Source organism: Sinocyclocheilus anshuiensis, unplaced genomic scaffold (genome assembly GCF_001515605.1).
Source record: "Sinocyclocheilus anshuiensis isolate Anshui unplaced genomic scaffold, SAMN03320099.WGS_v1.1 scaffold6, whole genome shotgun sequence".
In the NCBI taxonomy this organism is placed as follows: Eukaryota; Metazoa; Chordata; class Actinopteri; order Cypriniformes; family Cyprinidae; genus Sinocyclocheilus; species Sinocyclocheilus anshuiensis.
Window position 1 is genome coordinate 1118159 of NW_015547668.1, and position 7750 is coordinate 1125908.

The window sequence follows — 7750 nt, forward strand, 5'->3', positions numbered from 1 at the left end:
TGTACAAAAAGTATTCTTGTCGCTTCATAACGTTACGGTTGAACCACTGATGGCAGATGGACTATTCTGACGATGTCTTTCATACTTTTCTGGACCTCGACAGTGTAATTTACTTGGCAGTCAATGGCACAGTCACAAGCCTCCCGGTTTTCATCCAAAGTATCTTAAATTGTGTTCCGAAGACGAACGAAGCTTTTATGTGTTTGGAACAACATGGGGGTAAGTGATTAATGACAATTTCATTTTGGGGTGGAGTATCCCTTTAATATGTGTGAATATCTGTATGGATGTGAAAAGATTCAACAACTGAGACATAAACTGAACAATTTTCACAGGTATTTGATGAATAGAAATGGAATAACGAGTCTCGACTCTTCCACCAAGACACTTGCAAGTTCACATTCACATTTAGGGTGATATCTGATTAGACGTTTGCCACTGCAAGGAAGATCAGCTGTCCTTTTGTCTCCATATAGCTTTGTCTTAGGCCTCTTACATTTCACTCACTTCTTTCTGGTGTTTTTCAGAGTAAGAAAAGTCTTTAATGTCCTATAAGTTATTGTAACCGTGACCTACCACCAGAGGTGGAAAGTAACTAATTACAAATACTTTCGTTACAGTACTTGAGTACATTTTTTCCTACTTTCTTGAGTATAATTAAAATTGTGGTACTTTGACTTGAGTAGAATAAAACTAAAGTATTCAACTTCGCTACATTTAATTTTCACCAAAAGTACAAAGTACAAAAATAAATAAAATAAAATAGACAAAGGAGGTGCCGATGGACAAACAGAGCGAGCCGGCGTTTGACTGCTGGGGCGGAGCCCTGCGCTTCAGCCAATAACAGACAGGTCTGGCTCGGGTGCAAAACCAATCAAAACTTCCAGTTCAGCTGCGGGGGCGGGGCGTTCAAAACGCGCTTTGTTTTGACTGTCAATCACCGGCGTTGTCGTTTTGAATCGGCATCATTAGCGTTTCAATATTTTAGTGAATGTGAGCTATGCTCTGATTTATAATCGTAATTTTGTCAGCTCCTGAAATGGGTCATACCTTCGATATTACCAGAGCACACAGCAGTATAAGTAAATAGAAAACTAGGTTGATAGAAGGACAGTTATTGCATGGATGGACAATGTAAGTGTCTAAAATACATGCACACAGTTCAGTTGAATGATAATAATCGCCCTATATTAAGCAGACAGTCTACTAATACTCTAATGACTGCTAGTTGACATGTAGTTGCAAAGTTACTTAACGTTACTGTTAGTAGAATGTCTAAAGCGGACTATCAAAATAAAGTGTTACCAAAACATTGTTTAAATACTTTCTAATAAAGATCTGTAAACTTATTTGGATTATATATATATACAGTGTTGGGGAAAGTTACTTTTAAAAGTAATGCATTACAATATTGCGTTACTCCATAAAAAAGTAACTAATTACGGTAAATAGTTACTTTTTATGGAAAGTAATGCGGTTGCGTTACTTTTAAAATCTGGACAGGGCTTGCTTGTTTGTTTTTAAAATAAAACAGTTCTATTTTTGGCAAATATAAAAGCCTTTTCACACCAAAAGTGAAATGAATAAGCCTCAGGCTGAAGGGAAAGTAAATTTACGTCCGTACAGTAGAATGCAGAAGAAGAAATGTCAACACACTTCAGCAATAAACAAAGACACACAAATGTTTGTCTATTGTAATGCGTTACCCCCAACACTGTATATATATATATATATAAATACACACACACACAAACATATATAAACAAGAAACTTCCCTTTTTCAGGATGCTGTATTTTAAAGATAATTGCGGACAATTAATTGACAAAATTAGATAATTTAGACAATTCTTTATGGGATGTATTGAGTAATTCAGACTTATTATAGCTTTTTTGTTAAAACAGTTTTAATGATTCTTCTTATCACTAAAGCCCTAGGGCTGTAAACAGTGTTTTGAACAGTGCAATTATTCATCTAATAGTATACCATAATTTCTGACTTTCTGCTTTTGTGCAACAAATGCAACATGAAATTGAAAAACTTAGAAATCCATTTTGGAATGGAATCGATCTCTCATGTTTTTCTTAATTGTGTAATGTAGACAGAAAACATAGACACTACAACTATACAATCATTAGAAAGGTTTTTTTAACAGTGTATGCTGAAAAATGTCTCTGGTATGTTATAATGTGCTTCTTTTGGTAGCGTCTAATAATAATTAAGAATAATTAATAAATGTAAAATTAAAAAAGATAAATTATTGTGACTATGTCAAAACAGGTAACATGAACAGAAGACATTGTTATGGGTTGGATTAAGTAGAAATAGATGGAAATCGTCAGTAGATGTGAGAAAACAGTATGTTTGAAAGGTTTTGCTTGTACTATTTTTAGAGTAATGCTTTTTAGAGAATATGCAAATAACCCGATAACATTACACAGTTTTAAAACGTATGAAACATATTTTGATAATATTAAAAATGTAGCATTTCTATTTGGTGTCCTTGACACTGAAATCACAGACTTAACCTTTGCATGAATATTTCTCTTTCACTCTTTTATTATTGTAATTTTCAATGTAGACACAGTCTATATTGAAGCAAACCGCCAGAGTCCTACAGAGGGCAGTAAAACATGCTGTCCAAAATCCATTATACTCAGAGCTGGCACTCATCTGTTTGTTCAGAGGAACCTTTGGGGCTTTGGTTTCAAGAACATACGGAGTGAAGTTTGGAAAGTCTTTGAAAGGCAGTTCATAAGTGGAAGGAGTCTGGAAAAGTAGAGGGTCTAAGGGACTAATTAAAAGCTTGGTGGAGGAGAGGCTCATAATGGCTATTGTTGGCATTGCTTGAGGGTTTAATTAAACAGCCTCATGTCTAATGATGCGATGTGGGATATCGCATTTGTCTTACAATCCTACAGAGAGAGCGATACTGTACATAAAATGACTTTGAAGAACGCTTAGTCGATACAGTTTGTGGTATACTGGGAAATGGCTGTTGGCTAGTAGAAGATGGAAAAATATTTGTTAAAATTATTTGCAAAAAAAAAAAGACTTTTAGTCCTGTCAGAATGATCATATTTACGAGATACAGTATGTGAACACCAGCATAAGGTCTTTTAGGTGTTTACAGTAAGACACTCAAGTGAGACTTTGTTGAGCCCTGACTTTCTCTGTTGGGGTGTATTGTGATTAAAGAATCACGATGGAAACAAATTGATATTGATCATAATCATGTAGGCCCTATGTTTAATGTTTTTTTGTTTTGAATGTTTTTATCCTATTTCGAGTTTTTTTTTGTCGTTTTAGTTTTAGTTCCGTTTATGCAATGTACTCTCATTTTCATTATTATCATTTTTTTTTTTAAGTTATATTTGTGGGCTTTCTGTCTTTATTTAGATAAGGATTAGGTAGTAGGTATGGGAATGGGATAGAGAAAAAGAATCATTTTATTCTGATCAAAATCCTTTGAATGCAAATCACATCACATCACAATTCTACAATCTTCAGAGGAGAAGGTGTGACAGCATTAGCCCTTTGTATATTTGTTTATTGTTTGGCTGTAGAAGCTGTAATGCATGTTGTGCCAGTCGGGTGACAAATGCAACCTTTACGGGGTTTTTTTCCCATTTGATTTTACTATGTATTTGTGCACACTGTAAAAAGCTGCATGTTTTATGGAGCTAATGACAAACTAATGGCATTCTGTGAAGTCCAGGGTCAGCGAGTGTACTTCATCTGTAGATCTGCAATAATAACACTGTCAGTGAAATTGGGCATGTGTGGGGTTGAACTGGGGCATAGAGAGATGTGGAAGGTAAATGCCTATCTCGGAGTCGGACTTGTAACCCAAAGGTTGCGGGTTCGAGTCTCGTACCGGCAGGGATTGTAGGTGGGGGAGTGAATGTACAGCGCTCTCTCCCACCTTCAATACCACGACTGAGGTGCCCTTGAGCAAGGCACCGAACCCCCAACTGCTCCCCGGGCGCCGCAGCATAAATGGCTGCCCACTGCTCCGGGTGTGTGTTCACGATGTGTGTGTGTTCACTGCTGTGTGTGTGCACTTTGGATGGGTTAAATGCAGAGCACTAATTCCAAGTATGGGTCACCATACTTGGCCACATGTCACGTCACTCACTTTTTCACTTATCTGCGCTGAAAGAGGCTGAGGTGGTCTGTCAAAGAACTTTTTACAGCCTGTGATCCAATAAAACTACAACCATCACAGCCAAGAGTGCGCTCTCTCCAATCAGCATTCATGAATTCCCTGCTTGCAGTAGCCTACAGCCAAGTGAAGTGTCTCATAACCTGACACGGTGAGAAATGAATGATAGCAACTGCTGATGGTATTGTAACTGGCAATTGATTTAACTTTTAAGTTATAGTTAAAAGAATAGTTCACTCAAAATTGAAAAATTGTTTTACCCGCACCCTCATGTTGTTGCATAACCATATGTGACTATTATTAACTATAAATGTTCTGTAAAACCAATGAACAGCATGCTCTCAGCCTGTCACCAGGATGCAAACATGAAATATCAGACATACAGTAACGTTAGTAGTTCTTCACAGGTGTTTTATTCGATTGCGCTGCTTTTCAATTGTTTTTCTATGTAAACATGGACGCGTTTGACTGTTGCACTCGCGTCTCTTGCAGAGTCTCATGAATGAAACGGCAGTCTAAAAACACGGCGCTCAAGTTAAAAGAAGTTCACTCCCATCTTCCTGTATGTTTTTCCTATTCCACTGCCGAGTCGCATCTTTGAGCACATCTAAAAGCACATTCTGTATGAATGGCATCTAGCGATATGAGCGGTTAATCCCCTGCTGAAAAAAAACAGCATATGCTGGTTAGGTATGTTTTGACGCTGGGATGCTGGTTTAAGCTGGTCCTTTGCTGGTTTAAACTGGTCCTTTGCTGGTTTATGCTGGTCCTTTTCCAGTACATGACTGGTTTAAACTGGTCCTTTGCTGATTTAAGCTGGTCCTTTTGCTGGTTTATGCTGGTCATGTACTGGAAAAGGACCAGCATAAACCAGCAAAGGACCAGCATAAACCAGCAAAAGGACCAGTATAAACCAGCAAAGGACCAGCTTAAACCAGCAAAGGACCAGTTTAAACCAGCAAAGGACCAACATAAACCAGAAAAGGACCAGCTTGGACCAGCTTAAACCAGCATCCCAGCGTCAAAACATACCTAACCAGCATATGCTGTTTTTTTCAACAGGGATTAGCATTGCTAAATGCTAAAAAATCTTTGGTTGCTCTGACAGATCAGATTATTCATTAGATGAACTACTTTTTAAGTTGTTGGTTGCTAGTTGAGTTAACTTAACAAGTTGAGTGCGATAGGTTGCCTTATTTTTTTGAGTTAGGTCAACAACTTTTTTTTTAGAGTGTATAAACTTATATAAACAAGATAGTATGGAAAACATATGCTATAGTGACACATAGATTACTCTGTCAAAAGAGTAAACAAAACTACAAGCTAAGTAAACTTAGATTATGATTAAGTACAAATATAGGCCAAATAAACTTTTCTGTTAACTTGTCACCTAACCAGCATATGCTGGTTTTTTCAACAGGGCATGTGCGCCGACATGCGGTTGGATCAAGGATCGATCTTTTCTCTTTACTGTTATCAATGGCATACTGTCAAAGTGTCTAAATCTAACGTTTGGTAATATTTCTATTTAAAATCGCGATTCCTCGATTTCTAAAAAAATAACATCGTGGCAAAACATTAAATTCGAATTAATCGATAAAATCGGAAAAGTCGCCCATGCAGCCCGAATTGTAATTTTTTTTGTCAAATTATTAATTTAAAGCCTGAAATCCAACAATTGTTTTAAAGGTGCAGTAGGAGATCTCAGAAAATGCTAACTTTAGCCTGATAGCATTGACCAGTGACTCGGTGACTCAGCACTGACTCGGACCGAGCGTTTTGATTGGACGAGCATGTCTTGGTCCTACGCCTTCCACAGAATATATAAATAAATACATTTAGGCCACTTAATTTAATGATTGCTATCGGGATGTGACTTTCAACCAGCATAGCAAAAAATGTTTCTGAAGACAATATTGCACCTTTAAGATTGTTGTCTTAAGACTTCAGTATTTTGCATGTTGTTCAGCATGTGGTGCCAGCTATCATCTCAAAAATACGCTATCTGTCAAACGTTTGGACACCAACCCATTCTTTAGTACTATTTACCACATTTTAGAATAATAGAAAGGTAATTCAAACTATAAATGAACACAAAATGGAAGTGTGCTGGACAGTTGTTGACTGCTTTTACTTCATTATCCATTCCAATTTCATTCTCATAATAATTAGAATAATAATTAAATTATTTAAAGTGGTTTTAATAAACAAAATTAGTCTATGTTTGTGTCCAAACCTTTACCTTGCAGTTTAAATATTTTATTTGTATATGTTGTTGTATTTTAAGCCAAAACATTTGTCGGTCGCATTAAATAATGAGACATGAATGAGATTTGGCTACTTCAATCCAGGTGCGTTGCATTGTGGGATACAGTACTCCATGCAGTGTGCTCTGAATATTCAAAGTAATTATAGAAATTTCAGCTAGTAGTGTGTTGTTTTAAACATTCCCTGTGTGTGATGAACGCATAACGGAAAGAAAAGAGCAGAGGAAGTTGTGGGAATAACCCAGACTCGATGGGATCGCCTCCCCTCTCTACCCATCTAATCACTGCTGTGACCTCACCGCGGCTGTTGTTGGCTCTAAATAAATGGTCGGGCCCTGAACCCAAGGGGGCGGCCCCTGCCATGAGTGATGGAGCGGAGCCTGACCCAGGGGCTGTTTACACTAGCGCACCAAACATTCTTCACCCTCATTTGTGCCACCTTCCATTCACCTTGTTCGGTGCAGACGGCTAGATTAATCAGGATAAGAGACTTTTATTTACCCTCACTGAGTGGGACAAATTACTTTTGAAAGTTAGACTCGGCCGTGAGCCCGGTCCTCGGGCATCAACCCCTCCTCTCGCTTTCTTCCGTTTTCTTGCTCCCACTCACAGGGCTTTTGCATTAAGAGGAAATCACGGCATGCTGAAGGCATGTGTGCAGGTTTTTGATCTGAGACGTAAGCTTGTGTTCACATATGCAGCTCCATGGATTGTGAAATGACCTTTTATTAGCCAAACAATAATGTATTGATGTCTTAAATGGATAGTCCTGTCATATTCATGTCATTGTTTACTCACCCTTTGGAACACAAAATATGCTTAAAACAGTCCATACAATGAGAGTCAGTGGAGAAAAATGGTTGTTGCTTGTGACCCCTTTTACTTTTATACACTGAAAAAAAAAAACGTGTAGAATTTACGTTGAAATAATTTTCACTCATAATTGCTAGAAAATGTAGCAAATAATTAAATAGAAACCACAAGTAACACACTGATTAAAACAAAACAAAACAAAACTGCGGACTGGCCTAATATTGCCTAATTTGATGATGCTGCTGTTTCATATGATGCATTTGTAAAATATCATTAAATACTTTCCATCACATACAGTTTTTACACAAAATAAGAATGAAGATTTTTCAAATTATGTATCAGCTTTAATGCATTTATCAAAATAACAAAAGTAGTCAAATGTTTAACATTTCTGTTTTTATGACAAAGAAAAGTATTTTCAAAATTTATAATTTAACTTACAACATGCAAAAGAGTGGAAAAATATGTTCAAATACTCCATTTAATGTAAAAAAATTGATTAATTGC